The sequence below is a fragment of the Gossypium raimondii genome, chromosome 12, assembly GCF_025698545.1.
Source record: "Gossypium raimondii isolate GPD5lz chromosome 12, ASM2569854v1, whole genome shotgun sequence".
NCBI classification, from domain to species: Eukaryota; Viridiplantae; Streptophyta; class Magnoliopsida; order Malvales; family Malvaceae; genus Gossypium; species Gossypium raimondii.
In genome coordinates this window covers 48,225,773-48,243,756 of record NC_068576.1, presented here as the reverse complement: position 1 = coordinate 48,243,756, position 17,984 = coordinate 48,225,773, and positions in this window count along the sequence as shown.

The window sequence follows — 17,984 nt, the reverse complement described above, 5'->3', positions numbered from 1 at the left end:
TTTCTCTATGCTTTTACTCAGTACATCTCGTTCACTTGTTTGTAACAATTTATCTCTCTACCAAATAACCTTCTATAAAGACTATTAAAAATAAGGTTAAAATATGCTTCAAGTCCCCATACTCTTCATATATTTAAAATTTAGCCCATTGACTTTTATTTCAAGGAATTTAGACCCTTTAATTTTTAATTTAAAAATGCAATCCAATTGTTAACATTGTTAAAATTCTTCTATTAAAATCAAGTTCATTAAAACATCATTTTTGTTATATAGCTACTAAGTGAATTTTTTTTAACTTCAAAATGCCTGACCAAAAATTTAACAAAAAAATTCTAACGGTGTTAATAAATGAACTTGAATTTAAAAATCTAAAAAGTAAAATAAGTTAAAAAAAAAAGTAGTGAAATTGAATATACTTAAAACATACCTCAAACATATAGACATATCCTAATGGCTTATAAATACTCTTGGAAGCTTATTGGCTAAGATAAAGCAATTTGCGGAATTGATAGACTAAAACCCTAATTAAATGTGTAGACAAGTAGCAACCAGTGAGTAGCATTACAGGTCATTTTATTTAGTTTTCTTTCACATTAATGCCGTTTTTATTTGACAAACACCTTGGCTTCATCGAAATCCTGTTAACTTAGGACCTTTCACATACTTTTCATAAAGAAAACAATTTAAATATTTTTGGGTGTCAATTGAAAATCTTTGTAATAATATCTTCTTCTTCCTTTTTTTTGTCTAGTATTAGAATTCCAAATAATTTACTACTTGAAAATGACCTATAAAACACACAAATATGTTTCATAGAGAAGTTAGATGCAAATTAGAAACTCACCATACTTAAAATTTGGTAAACAACAAACTTACAGTGGGACTCATGCAGGTTTGGATTATGCTCACATGGTACAATATTGTGATTGTGAGTACAACTCGGTTCAATAAGTTTCAAATTTTACATGGTTTTTCTAATAATTTGACTAAATATTTCTGATTAAATCTTAGTTAATTTTGCATTAATGTTATTGTTGTATCAACTAGAAATTTCTATGTACTTTAATTTAATTATCAAAATATATAAGTATTGGATTTTATTATTTTATTTAGGGTTGATTCAGATAAAAAGGATGGAAAATATTTTGGGTTTTGGCCCTTCATTGAATATATGGAAAATGATGGAAAATGAGAGCTTAACTTTTGCCTTCAAAGGGAGCCAGCTATTTCTGACCCTTTGATATTTATTTATCATTGCAAAGATTTGCAGATATCCTTTTCCTCCTTCGGACCCTGGAAACAATCAAATAGACAACTAATAATAATCACATTTTCACCCTTTAAAATAAACAATAAAATCTCATTTTATTTGTTATATTAAATAATTATTTTAATAACAAATTGATTAATTTGTATGGTTTTAAAATTGTTTTAAAACGATGTTTAAATAATTTATTTATATACAAAGAAATATTGATTTTGTTTTTCAAAATTGTCTCTTGCTCTTCTCTTCTCTATATAAAGATTTCTTGTAATCATGATATGAGGGAAGTTGAATGATCTACTTTGATATTTGAATAATATAGGTAGTTATTTTTGATGTATTTGCATTTAATAAATTTTAATAATTAAGTCTAGTTTTTCAAGCAATATTATTGGAAGAAGCAATCTCAATTTTAAATATAGATAATATACCAAAAATTTATTGTATCAAATAAAAGAAATCTAAAATAATAATTAAATAATCTTAGCAAGTTTGTTAATCAATTCAGTGTGTGTCTATATTTCTACTACAGTTGTTGCCCGAATTGATATCGCGAATCAATTGGGCACCAATTCAATTAAAAACCCCTTATTTTTATAAAATAATAAATATTAATATGAAAATATTCTTCTTATAAAATACTACTAAAATGAGACTTCAACTTAATCGTTTCAATTAAAATTTAATTTGATTTTCATATATATTTTTATATAATGTGTTTTACATAACCTATGTGCGTATCATGTTGTAAAATTAATTTGTGTTGCACCTTCTTTCATTGATCCTTAGATACCCTTGGCCTTGATACGCATGTAGTATTTAAATCGAATGGAAATTAATAATCTCATTAATTTGTATGGGTTTCAAATTTAAATTTTTATCTCTTTTTTATTCAAGTATAATTATTTACTTGTAAATACAATATTTATATTATGTGGATTTAGTTAGTGAAAATTTGTTTTAGTCAATAAAATTTAACTTAATGGTAATAGAAAAGTTTTAAATTTTTTAAATTTTAAGTTTACGTCTCATCGTGTGGATTGTAGTTATATAGACTATAGCCACTGATTATATTTGTATTTGTAGTTGAAAACTTAAACAAATATTTTTAAAAATTTTCTTAAAAAGAATAAGATTTCGTATGCTAGATGAAGGGCAAGACTTTGAATACATCAAATTAAATTTAAGTTGAATTCATCCTAGATTTGTTTATGGGTTTATTTACTTGTGAGATTCATGGTTTGACTTATCTAAATCCTGAGCAAGTGAATGACCATGTCACGTCCCAAAATGTAGAGGGTTCATCGTAATAAATAGACAATAAATAATGCATAGATTGAATGGTTAACTGATAGTGCATTTATCCTAGAAGTCATAGGTCCAAACCCATTCCTCTCATTTCTTTTCCTTTTATTTTAAGTAACTTAGGATAAAATTTACACTAAAATAAATACGGTTAGAGGTAAAAATTAAATAAGAAATATAATTAAGTCTAATGGTTAACATGCTAATTCCTTTCCTATGTACCCAAGTTCAAGCCACACCCTTCCTCTTTTGTTTCCCTTTAATTCCACCTAAATTTTGGGTAAATTACCCCTGTCGCCCCTAAGGTTTACAAACCCTAGCTATTTAGTCCTTCCTACTCCTACTTTGACTAGAATAACTATTTTTTTTCATAATTTTAGTAAGATTCCTCTTCACCCTTTATTTATTTCTTCCTCTTTTCTTTTCCTTCACTTCTCTCTCATAATTGCAGCATATTTCCATCATTGAGCTATTGATTATTTTTCTTTCTCGTATCAAACCAACACCGTTTCTTGATTTCTTAACGGTATTAGAATTATTGTCAAATAGCATCCTTAATCATTTCCAAAAATCAGTAAGTACATCTTGATCTCGATGAATAAATCCCAAATTTTTGTAGTATTCTTATTCGATGATAATCTTTCAACCCAATTAAACAATCTTTTTTGGTTCTTGACAAATCTCTCGATAATCTTAATGAATATTAAAATCAAACGTTAACTCGTGTATAAATGTTGTTTGAAGGACCTATTTTAGGTGCATCGGATCAGATTTGATTGTGAGGAATGTTGATCAGACTCTTGGAGAAAGGTGTGTGTTCTTTTACAAACGAATTGGGACAAATTGTGTTTAGGATTAGGGCCACGGCCTCCTGCATGGGCGTGTGGTCCCACGCCCCCTACATGACCATATGCCCTAGAATCCCTAGGCTAGTTTGTGAACCACACGACCGTGTATCCCCTATAGGTTAATTTTTGCGTTTACCACACGGTCATAGTCTGTTACATGGCCTGGCCACATGATCGTGTAACCCATCCACACGGCCTAGCTAGATGATTGTGTGACCTCTATTTTACAGTTTTGCCTAGAATTCTATGAATTGTTCAGTTTAGTTCTTGAATAGACCCCAAACTATTTTTAGTGCTTTATTTCATTAAATTGAGTCCCTAATAATATGAATGGAATTCATGAATCTAATTGACTGCATTATTACTATATATGCATGATATGAAAATATTACATGTTTACTATCACTGTAATTCTGATGATCTAACAATGTTTTCCATACCATAGTGTTACTGATTGCATGGCATATGCCTACTGCTACCGTTAAACAAAATACATGTTAAGCAAGTTTATTGCTGCTGTCATGATCTGTTTTAAGCATAATAATTACTACTGTATATATATTTGCTATAAGCATGTTATTGTTTCCATATTGATCTGTTATAGCATGTCATGTTGCATTGCATGGGGTGGGATGATTTGAACGGAAGAAGTAGTCAACAGTTTATCTACTCGACTAGTGGATTATCCATAACATGTTTTAGTCGTCAGTTTATCTACTCGACCAATGTTTTATCCGCAACGTATTTTTGTTGACAGTCATCTGCTCGACTAGTGGTTCATCCACAATGTATTAGCAGATTTTATCTACACCCATGGAGGGTTCATCCACCAATATTTTTAGTCGGCAGTTTATCTACATGACTAGTGGTTCATCCACAACGTATTAGCAACTTTTATCTACACAAACGGATGATTCATCCACCAATATTCTTACCGTTAGTAGTCCGTCTACAATGACCATTGATTTATCCACAATGTGGTCTGAAGGTAAAGGAGCTCTGAGGAACTCCTACTGTGGTTTGTAGCGGTGGGGTAGAAACATTTTCTAATAAATTAAAATTGCATTACATTCATAAAAATTTGCATAGATGTGAATATTGAGATATTATGGTGATGATTTGATTTGATTTGAAATTTTGAATTGATATTCAATTATGATCATTTTTTGTACGATTTGTCTACTATTTGCACTGGTTTTCTTGTGATTGAACTTACACTGAGCTTCGTAAGCTCACTCCCCCTCTTATTTCCATCTTTACAGATAACCCACCAGGTTAGGACGTGGACTGGGCATACGGAGGACTTAGCTCGGATTGATCTTTTTATTAAAAAGTATTTTAGATTTACTATTTGAAATTTCAATTATTTTGGGAACTAAATTATTTTATTTTTATTGTGGCATGAGGCTTCGATTTTGGGTTTGTTTAGCATACTTGGTAGTTACTTTGATTTAGGGATATTGAAACATGAATTTAGAATTAATTATGCAAAAAAAAATATCATGATTTTACTTAATTAAAACTAAGTTGAATTTCACCTTTCCGCTGCTAGATTGTAAGTAAAAGTTGAATAATAAATTTATTATTATTGGAGATAGCGCAAGACTCTATGAGTCATTAGGTGTGATTGGAAATCAGTTTATCCAATGAATATGTTTTATGATTATGTTTCAGAGTCACAAATTGCCAATATATCAATATTATGTGTTATGATTATGTTATGTTATGCGAATTGATTTTATCATGCGAGCTATATAATATTGTAATTTATTAGCAGCTATTATGTCTTTATTATCATGAGAGCTAGAATTCATGTGAGCTGTATTTTTGTGCGAACTGTATAACATGCTCACTTTTAACCTGATCGATGTGTTCACTTGTAGCATGTTTTGTGCGCTCACCGAGCTTCAATAAACTCACACTCCTTATTGTCCCTTACAGAAGAGTAGCTCGCAAGATAGTTGAGAAGTGGGGCTTTCCAATGATCCATCGCAAGGCAAATTTCCTGCGTATGTGTCGTGTTTCCAAACCCCAATAAGAAAGGCAATGTGGGACTATTCCAAGGGACTAGGTTAGACTTAGAAATTTTTAGAAATTTTGATGGGTTGTAAATTGAACATTAGGGATTGTTAATTTTGGATTTTGGGCCCTTTTATAACTACTTGATTGAATGATTAAATGTTTGAATTGTGATGGCATGTTGAGTTGTTTGATAAATCGATGGACTAACCTGTAAATGCAGTTGGAAGAGCTCACAGACATTGATGTAAGTCCCAAATTGTTTAAGTATGTTTAAATCAATCTGATGCTTGATATGTATAAGAGATAAATTTTGACTTGTTTTCGTGAAATTATTGATGCCTGTGAACTGTCTAATTAATGAATGGATGAGTCGGCAAAAATATTTTAGGGGTTGCAAGAGTAAAGGTTTTGTGAAATGATAAAAAGGTTGTCATGTGGAAACATTAAATAAGTTGTAAAGTAAAAATGAAATATGCGAGAGATATGACATTCAAAAATTGCATACGGGTCCATTTATAAGTGTGAAGTGTGAACTTATATTTTAAAAAAACCCATAAAACTCGGAATTTTATTTGATTAATTACACTACAATTATTATAGTTATGAATTTTGTATTTATCTACTTTTTATACTAATTTTAGTATTATTCATACCTTCAATTTTTAAATCGTACAATAATATATATATTTAAATGTGTTTAAATTCACGTTTTTTATTGTATTAACAATCATATCAATTAAATTAAAGTTAAATTTACTCATATTTACCTAATTTTGAAACAATCATCTAGGTTAAGGATATATATGAACCATTTGGGTATTGGCTCAAGTGATAAGATTAGATAACTTGGGACAAAAAGATAAATTTGGCTTTTTGTACCACATCATGAAATAATGGCAAGCAAACAAGGTACAAATTTCAAAGAAATGTGAACAAAAAGAAAAATTAGATAGGCCCTAACTGAAAATATAACTTTCAATGCCCATAACACACATGCAAAGGGACAAATAGTTGAACACTGCTTTATAAGATTGTGAAGGAGGAAAAACTCCTCCTACCTCATGCCATCATAATTTTCCACATTTCATATATAGAATGACAAATACAGATTTGAGTCATCAACATAATATAAATATTTAAATTGTGGCACAATAACTATGTGCATGAATGCATTTTTACAAAAAAAAATAAAAATAGATAACTTTTAAAATTTTGGAGTAATTTTATTAATTAAGTTGATGTTTTGTAATTGAGGTAGTCAATATCACATTTGTGGATGTATTATTTTTATTGAAGATGATACATATTGACATCAATATGGTACGATGTACCATTTTGGGTTTGTCATAGAGTTTTAATAATATTTAATAGATATATAAAGTATTTGTAAATATTAAATTAACGAGATTAAATAAATTTCAAATATAAAATACACTAATATCCAAAATAAACAAATAAAAAGCAAGATTATCCAGGACAAAATCATCCTGTACTAAACATATAAGATGAAAGTTCATAAAAATTATGTTGTTGAAGCTTTTAGAAAGTATGTCTTTTTATTTTTACTACTAGAAAATAATAAATTAACAATTATATATATATATATATATATTTAATAGCATTCATGCACCAATTGATGTACAATATTGTGATGAGAGAAACTAAAATTGAACAGAATAAATCAAATAAAATTTTCATTAATGTAAAATAGAAAGTTAATTATTGTAAATCGATACAAATGGAATTAATTAGACTGTTGATAATAAGTTGTTTTAATATGGTGTAGACATAAAATCAATTAATTTTGTTGAAGGACAACAGCAAAACAATGTTGTTATGACAAGGGAAGAATAGGATGGCAAAGTTGGAAGACGTGATTCCATGACTCTTAAACCAACATTTTGACTATTTCTTACTTAAAGGAGTGAGTATTTATTGGGCGGGGTGGCTGACATCGACCCTCCCCTATTCACATGCTGCTAGGCAATTACAAATTTACAATTGCTAGATATCATCATGATTGATGATTGAATTTGGGTGTAGAGAAAATTATATTATATTGACGATTAAATTTTTTATTAAAATATGAATTCAAATTGTATGATTTTTATCGCATATTCTGAATAATATATCAAAAAAGAAAAGAAAAATTATAATTTGAATCCGAACTATTCTTAAAATAGACCAACACTCTATCAATAAACCATAAATTTTATAAAATTATTCATTTTATTATCATTATTGAGATGACTAAAAGACAAAGAAAAAAGTACAAGAAATAAGATTTCTAGAAACCAGTGATTTATCCCATTTCCGATCGTAGCAGACATCGTCATTTATGTCATTTTACTTATTTTCGGGTCTTTCACATTAGTGAATTGTGCTACGCCTTAAGTTCATGCATTTCAAAATGCTGAAAGAAACAAATAACACACAAAAAAGAAAAGCGTATAGAAAATTTTATTATTAATCATAGCCCATTCCTTCTTGTAACGCCCCAAAACTCGGCTTAAAAATTTAGATCGAATTTCGGAAGTCACATTGATCACCGAAGTGATCAATGGAAAATTTTACAAAACAAGTTGTCACAACGAACCGAAAACATTTAATCGTTTAGAATTCAATCAGAAAAATTACAGTTACGTTTAATATCTGAACAAAATAAAATGTACGAGCGAAAAAAAATTTCTAACAAAACTTGTACCACAGTTTTTATAAAACCCTACAGATCAAAACGGTAAATCAATATGAAAACTGAAAAGATAACTGATAAATTATTTTCAATCGAGATCGTCTGAGACCTCTCGTGACATCGAGTCCACTACGAAAAATGTATGTACCGCAAGGGAAACACTAAAGGGGGTGAGCTACATGAGCTCAGTGTGAGTTTAAAACGATTAACAACAGATTTCAGAAAAGAACCCCAGATGACAATTCAATAACAAAACTTTTACAGATATATGCAAAAACAGAAACCAAACACGGAACCAACACCCCAACACACGAAACAGTTAGAGCACACCAAGTACAACAGAATACTCAACACAAGTATTGTTCAGTTAAACAGAGCACCCAAATAGGTGCATGTGAATGCAGCTAAATCCTAAAACCCACCCATCCAGCCAACACACCTCTCCGTCCCCCGATCACACCCCAAAAGAGCTGTTAGAGCTCATCCAACCAATCACACCAAATAGAACCCTAAAAGGCCCATCTAACCGTACACACCATGAATGTGGACTAAGCCACTCATATAGTAATACGTAGCAAAGCTAGCGTATATACAATACAGTGCAATGTGGTAGTTCTCTGTACAGACATGTTGCAATTTAATCTGCCAGATCAGATCAGAATCAGTCTCCCTTCTCTTCGCAACCAACCCAAAAATTTACTTTATGCAAGTGTATGTATGCATTCAACCTCACAGAAACAATGAACACATCCACAGACATTTAAACAGAACAAATATGCACACACACCCAGCTAACCGGGTTCAGAATCAGACATCTCACACAAAACAGTCACAAATAACACATAAGTTGAAGCCCATATCAAAACCTTATTTCCCCTCACTAAAGCCTAGCCAAGAGTTGAAACACATACATATATGATTTCAGATCAAAACATACACAGAACCAAAATAAGTGACTTAGGGCAACACGGCCGTGTGGAAATGCCCAGGCCGTGTAGGGGGTCTAAACGCCCATGTGAAGAGAGGCACATGACCGTGTGGCTGAGGCACACACCCGTGTGAGCCAGGGACATCGCCGTGCGAGCAGGCCGTGTAACTTTCTATCCATTTGTGTTGAAATTAAGTGCAGGGCAAACACGACCGTGTGCGGGTCTCACACGCCCGTGTACCCACCAGACACGGACGTGTGTCCCAAACACACGCCCGTGTAGGATCCCTAAATCCCCAAATTGGCCGCGTGGCACGAAATCACCAAATCCCTAATTCCCAATCACACATGCCCATGTACCAAGAGGACACGGCCATGTAAAAATCGACTAAAATCCCCAAATCGGCCACATGACCGTGTGGCACCAAATTTTGCCTGGAACCTTAGCTCCTAACAGCATACGGCCGTGTGGACCGCCCGTGTGGTCACGAAACCACCCACAAACAACCCCAAAAAACGTGCTTTCACCCTCGAAGCACTTACCCGCCCTCGATAACTTGAGATTATACCAAAACTAATAGGTTCCAAGCATAAATCAGCGATACAACATCGAAAATAATTGATTTGCGAACACACGCACAAATTGTCGACTTCTCACAGAGTCGTATCGAAATTCACAAATAAATTAGAAAATGTACGAAACCCATAGCTGATTCGCGATCCCGGCACTGACTCGACGACAAGGAGCGAAATTCTCCCAAAATTCGCTAGCAAAAAACGTTTTCAAAGGAAAAAGAAAAGAAACCCAAGAAGAGGAAGAAAATAATGTCCAGAAAAAAAATAGAAATAGAAATAAAATAAATATAAATAGTTAAATAATTTAACTTAAAACAAAACTACTATTTTACTAAACAAAACAAAATAATAATTCTTCTGCAAAATACTCGCACAAAGGCTCAAACTCAAAACCTTGAGGTGCACTAACACTCACTCAACCACCAAACTAATAGGCCCATTCAATTATTTAAATGTGCAACTAAACACAATAACACAACCTACTCACTGACCACAACCATAAACCTTAAAACTTCTAGCCCAGAATTCGGGTGTTACACTTCCAATTTGGGAAACTTGAAACTGATTTGTTTATTTATATTGCTGCTTTGGAAGAAAACTTCTGTTGTATGTAATTAGTTATATGAAAATGGTAAGAGCCCCAAAATGTTTTCATTCTGTTTATTAAGTAGATTAGTTATGATTACGAAATATTAAAATCGGATCGGTTAGATTTTTTATTTTTGATTTAATCTGTTGAAATCTTTGGTTCAACTAATAACAAAAAGTTTTTAAATAATTGTAGAAAATTCATAAAAGAAAATGCAAATAACTAATAATAGAAACATAAATATTCATGTTCAAATTAACTTTTAATTCGATTCAACCAATTCAATTATCTTCTAATTTTATGATATATTAAATTAAATCAATTGGATAACCAAACCAACAATAGCTTTAGGTATTGAAATTATTGCATGGCCATGGTCTTAAATTGGGTATGCTGAGTCATCCAAATAACATGATTAGATGAATTTCCAGCACGAAAATAATAACTAACAAACAAAAGGCAAATAAATGAACATCAAACCCCCTTTGGAAATGTGTGTGTGAACAACGAACAAACATTCATTCGTTTGGTTTTTGCATGCACTTTGGTCTGTCTTACATTCTTCTATATTTTCTTATTCAATAATTACATATTTCTTTCTGTAACAAATGTTTGTAAGCAGGAGTTGCTTTCTCAATTACTCCTTAAATTCATGGAGTTGTAATTAATTATTGTAATATTAATTTATTAGATCACTTTTGCCATGATTTTTTAATTAGTTTATACACCAAAAGCAAAATAAATATATAAAGCTTAAGTTGTGGGCATAATAATTTTTTGTTCGAAAAATTTATTTTAATTTTCATCTCTTTTATCCCTTAAATTTTTAAAATCACCCTAAAATAGATGTAAAAGTTTACGTTTGTTAATTTTGTTGACGTGGTGGATTGCCATGTAAATAACACATAAAAATTTAATTAATTTTAAAATATTAAAAATATTTTAAATTTTTATAATTTATTTAATAATTTTAAAGATTTTAAATTTTTAAAAATTAATTAACTTCGACGTATCATTTATGTAACGATCCACATGTATGCAACATCAAGAAAATTTAAAAACATTAACTTTTTCATTCATTTCAAGGTGATTTGATAAAGAAATATAAATTTAAATTATCAAAAAGATAAAATTTTAAATGGAGAACTAAAATAAATTTTTTATAAAATTAGAGTAAAAAAATCATTATCCCTAAATTGTAATAAAAAGGCCTTATACCAACTGCCAAGTATAAAGTCAGCCCACATGGCATTGTGGGCACCAAATTCCATCCATTTCACCCATTGACTTGGCCCTAAACGACACTTCTATGGTAGCTGATGAAGCAACGTGGGATTACATTTAAGGAAGAGTGCTTGTACACAACAGCATTGAAGGACACTTGGGTTCATAGGAAAAGAGAAGATGATGGCATTGATGTGCTAGCTTTTCTTAATTGAAGTTAATGGTCACATCTTTTTACTTTATTAAATTTGTCAGTAGGAGTTACTTCTTTGGATATTCGAATAGAGTTGCTATTTTATCTTTAATATCTTTTAGTTCGAATAACATTAAGTTTAGACCGTAAAATAAATAAAAATACTTAAAAATAACTAATATATTTATAAAATTTAATAGATTCAATTTGATTTGAATTAAATTTTGATCCAACTCTTTTTAAATTCAAACTAATTGATTTTAACAAAGCATTATAAATTGAATTTAAAATAAAAAAAATAAAAATGCAAACTCCATCAACATAATTGGATTACTTTGGTTCCATTAAAATGGAAATTTAAGAGGATAGTCGTTGCATATATTCCATAATTGCCATATGAGCCTATGCGGTCCGTGGTGAATCATAACCAACTGTAAGCCTTTTCTTTTGTTTGTGTGTAGACTCCATTCGGACTATGGCTCCAAGCAATTGTATCATTCGGTATAGGAGTAAGTGGAATACACAAAATGCGCATCCATGTTTATTTTCATGCATCAGATATGAGAGTACATTGATTTTGTCTTCCACTTATAACTAGCCTTGCTAACTAATAGTGTAAAATTAAGAGATAAACACATAAATCTTTCTACGTTTGCAAGCCCTTACTTAGAGAGTAATCAACTACATATCTTCTTGTACAAAACATTATTTAAGTTCAATTCACTCACCAAGTACAACCTCACTCCTATACATAAATTGGATCACTCTCCCCATTAAGAAATTCCCCATGAAAGCTTAGTTACAAATTGAACAACAAGAATAATTTGTTTACAACAATTTGCACTAAAATTACAATGAATGTGAATCTCTATCTCCTTAAGTTTAACTCGAAAAAGTCTTCAATATGGAATAGAAGTAGCAAAGATTTTTTTTTTTTTGTAATCTTTTTCTAAAAACAAATCTCTTCGATAATATTAAAAGTCTTCAAAAGATCCTTGCTTAACTTGATTTTCTCCACGTTTTCACTTTAATAAAGTGCTGCTAAAAATCCTCAAGGATGTGCTTAAATAGTCAAGAGTTATCAATCAAAAGATACCAACCAAATATGACAAGTGACATTGTCTTCCAAACGCAAGCTAAGACAATGTAACTTGCACTAACAATTCCCCCCTTAGACATTTTTAACTAAAAACACAACAACACATTCAAGCAAGGCAAATATGATCTTCAAAACAACATTCCACATTAATCCAACTATTCAACTTTGTAAAAGAACTACGGAACCAATTATTAGTGCACAAAAAAAAAAGATTCAACAAAAGAAAATCATAATAACACAGCAAAAGTTAGAATAGCTAATAAAACCTAACATAAACAAAAGGTATAAGTAGAGGCAAATCCCCAAAAAAAAAAATTAGTAGGGGCCAAAATTTAATTCTAATTTTTTTCATAGATCAAAATATAAGTTTATTATGTATTAACTTATAATTTCATCATTTTTAAAGGACTATACATAATTTATTTCATTTATATGGGGGCGAAAGTGAAATTTTACTATATATTAATTTATAATTTATTTATTCATAAGATGATTGAATCGAAAATTTTTCATTTTAGGGAGGCCAAAGCACAATTTCACTGTATACTAACTCATAATTTCTCTATTTGTAAGAGGACTAAATTGAAATAAAATCATTTTGGGAGGGGGGCCAAGGCCCCTGTTTTCCCCCTTTAGATTCGCCTCTGGGTATAAGTATCAAATCACCAACCAAAAATATCACCCAAAAGAATCATACTTCATACTCCCCCTAACTCCCTCACTCTACTCATTCTTCTGCCTTTTTTTTTTCCTAAAAAAATGCAAAGGCATCAAAGGTCTCAAGCAAATAAATGAATATTATAACAAAGAACACGAGTCTTCTATTTGTTTAGGGGCTTAATTTGGTTCTCCAAGTGTTATAAGTGTTCGCCAATATATGTTAAGTCCTCATCAAGATGCTCTAAATTTAACGACCCGATAGTCAAGGTGTTGAAAAGTGCATTTTCGGCACTCCGTTTTCGTAAATCGAACTCGTAAATATTTTAATAAATATTTAAGCTAGTTGTGTAGTTAATTAGGTTTTGGTTAAGTGAATCTGCTTGAATTAAGATTAATTAGGTATAAGGACTAAATTACATATAGGGTGAAAGTTGAATTATAGATTAAAGAAAAATTAAAAGGACTAAAGAAGCAATTATGCCATTGTTCTTTAATAAGGTGACATAAGGTAAGATATTTATAAATTTAATATATATTATAATAAAATATGTTTACGTAATTAATAAGTATATATATTATATTATAATAATAAAACACATAAAAAAGAAAGAAACTCAAAGCCAAAGCCAAAGCCAAACGAAAACTGAAAGGAGAGAAAGAAAAAGAAAAAGAGAAAGAAAGACGCAAGGCTAGGGACTCTAGGGTTCAAAGTTCAATTGGTTAGTTAATTTAATCATTTTTCTTGTAATTTTTATATTTTTAGAATCTCGGTGTTAAGTACTACCCGACCCATGTCAAAATTTTAGCAATTATTGAGTTTTTAAGTGTTTTTAATGTTGAATAATTTTATTATTAAGGACTAAATTGATAGAAATTTAAGCTAGAAATGAAAATGGATTAAATTGTAGAATAAATTACAAATTTTGAGTAATAGGGACTAAATTGTGAAAATTTTGAAATTTAGGAATTTAAGTAAAATACAGAATTAAATTTAGTTTAAAGTGAAATTTTTATAACAATATAGGATTAATTGTAAAGAAATAAAGTTAGTCTCGGTTTAGGGGCTAAATTGAAATTTTAGCAAATATTAAGTCAAAATTGAAATATTCAATATGAAATTGAATTGTGTTATATTGATAAATTTTAATTATTTTAATTCCATAGCTAACGTCGCATCGAATCTTTAACTAAAAGGGAAAATAAAAAGTCGACATGGAATAGCTCGTAATTTCTAGTTTGTATTTCTATAATCCCAAACTAGTTATAATTTGTTGTATTTTTATTTAATGCATATGGTAAGTATTGAGGTGAGTATTTGACACTTTGACATTAAATTGAATTAAAAGTTGATTGAATGGATTGAATTGATATATATATTATGAATATATTGATTATTTGAATTGAAGTGAATATATATATGTGCAAATATGATAATTGAATATTGGTTGTATTTGGAAAGTGAAATTAAACCCTATTAACTGTATCAGGCTGAATCGAATATAGATGGCATGTCATAGGATTGGAAGAGTTTAGGAATTTCTTCGACTTTGAGTCAATGAGGCATTGGGTGCCAATTTACTTCGGTTTAACCGATGAGACACTGGGTGTCAAATTTATATAGCGCTGGGTAAAGTTATTACTTCAGATTTTTCCGATGAGGCACTGGGTGCCAAACTGGAATGTTGGTTGGATCCGTGTATCCGTCCGAGTGTGAGTCGTGTTAATAGGGTTAATTAAATAAAATAGCACTATGGTTGATATTGGATGATATTGTATGTGAAATGAAAATGGGATAGTGAAATGAAACATGAAAATGAGACACATGAATTACATATTCATGAATTGGATATGTATTGAATAATATTATTGTATAAACAATATATATTAAATTGTGAAAAGATATTATATAGCAAGTGCTGAGATTTGAGAATGATATGAAATGATGTATTTATGAATTGAAATTGAATGGCTAATGCCATTGTTTGAATAAATGTGGTCTTAAATATTCAAATGTGTTTATAATTAAAATATGCATATTATATTATCATGTCTTTAAATATTCAGATTATAGAAGTACCACTGAGTTTTATTCAGCATACGGTTTTATTTTCCGTGCACAGATCAGGTACAGTAATTTTGAAGAGTTGTAATTGAAGTTGTGAGCATCTATCTCATCACATCTCCGAGTGCCAAGAGGGTATGTTTCAAAATTTTGAATAGATGGCATGTACTTAGGAATATCAAGTGTGTTCCAAGTAGTAGGGACTAAAATATAAGTTATGAAAACTTTATTTTTTTTATGTTCAAATATATTAGTAATTAGCCAAAATCACTTTGGCACCAAATGTAATATCCCTATATCAGGTTCCTTGGGTCGAATCGGGTATAAAGGTGTTACACTAAAAGTCTAACCTTATCAGCACTAGGCTGCCAATCAGATGTTGATCCAATTGCAACTGGGCAACAACTAGTTCAGGATCTTTATCATTATTAGACTCAACTCTTGAATCTGTATCAATAATAAAATGTTTACCCTTTTTCCACTTATAAGAATACTTCAATTTTGGTACTTGAGGCTTAGTAACTTCATTATTCAATTATTATCCTTCTTTTATTTAAACAAAATTTTATAGATGAGTAAAGGGTAAGGTAATGCATGCTTGGTATTCTTGGTTTCTACATACTTAACAATTTTATTAAAGATTATTTAACCATGATCAAAAGGAAAGAATGAAATTATCTTTTATAGTGACACTGCTATCCTTTTGTAAAGCACCATGCTTTACTTGTTAGGGAGCTTGTTTCTAGTAACAATGGCCTACAAGGCTACTACCTAGGCTTAAGATTAGAAGTCTTGAAATCTTGCCCTTCAGGCTAGGTGTATCGAACTTTGTTAATGAGTTAGAAAGTAAGAAAATCATCTTCAACAGTGAAGTCTCCGTCGTCCACACCATGGCAACGAAGAAAATTGTTGATTACTACAAGACTACTTGTGAAAAAAATCTCTTAACATATGCTTGCATGTAATGTTCATTGTTTTAATCTTTTATCAATTTCAAAAGGTTGACATATAATCTAATATAAAATTCTTCACAAAAGGCTTGACATAGGAAACAAAGAGGAATAATTCATTTTGTTCAAGAAAGACATCAAAACCATTCTCATAGAAGCCACTTTGTGGATATTTCTCTTGAATATGAAACCTTTTTCTTCCATGACCTTCATCTTTTTAGCACATGTAGGAATAAAGAACTTAAAATTCTTTTGTTTTGGTTCAGATCTTGCAACTTCAATAGCCTCTCTTAAATTTTTATTAACTCTTACTATAACAACCTGAAATTCAGTGGTACTGAAAATTGCAGTTTCAAAACCCCATTTCTGTAAATATTAAATATGTTACAAAGCTAATATAAAAATATACTAAAGATTGGTTAAGTAATTTTGTCGAATTTATAGTTAATTAAGGTCTAGGGACTAAATTGTAAATGTCAAATCGTGATAGGTTTTTAATTGGTCAAAGGTTTAGGGACCTAAATAGTAATTAACCAAATGAACAATATGGTAAATAAACTATTTTATATCATAAGATAGTGGATGATGATGTTGTTTTCCACTAATAAAGTTAATGATAAATAAAGTAAACTAATTAAAGATTAAGTTAATTAATTAATGTTAATTAAGGTTTAATCAAGGTATAAAAGCATAAATTAGTGGAAAAATATACAATCTTCTTCATTTGCTTTCTTCTTGTCATCCATGGAAGGGAAAAACTTGATGAATTTGTAAAACATTCGGTCATCATTTGGTAAGCAAATTCAAAGTCTTTTTCTTGTAATTTTTATGGTTTTGGAGTCATGGAGAGCTTGATTTGGCTAACCCGTGTACAAATTTGTGAAACTGTTAAAGTTTTAGAAAATTATCATTGATGGTTTCTTGAAGAATTAAGCTTAAAATTTATAGATTTTAAGCTTGGAATATAAAAAGGACTAGATTGCAAAGTTAATTTAACTTATTTGTTACATTAGGGACCAAATTGAAAATGTTAGAAATATATGAAATTGGATTTTAATTGAAGCTAAGAATAAAAAATTATGCTTATCCCAAGTTTTCAAGTTTAGGGACTAAATTGAATAAATTGTAAAATAAGAGGAGAATAAAAAATAGAATTTTATAAGATCATACATATCATGACATAGTATGAAAATGTTTGATATTTATTGGTTATATAAAATAATTGCATAGATCAAGATTTGGATCAAACTGGAGCGAATATGGGATTACTCCAACGTCCACTCGTTAATCTCCCATAAAAGGATTAGTTCCTAATGGATCTAATAAACATCATAAACTTGATTGAAAAGATAAACATAAACAATAAATCAAGAATAGAGTTTAAGAATAATCTTGATATATATTGATAATTGTGTGAACAAAAATCCATGAAGAGTTGATGAATCCACAACTCGAGTTCCATAACGAATGAAAATAAAAACTAACATAGAATTACAACTGAAAATAAACTAAAGAGAACTGAAAAGTAAAACTAAATGAAGTCGTAAACTAAAACTTGAATAAAAATAGTTC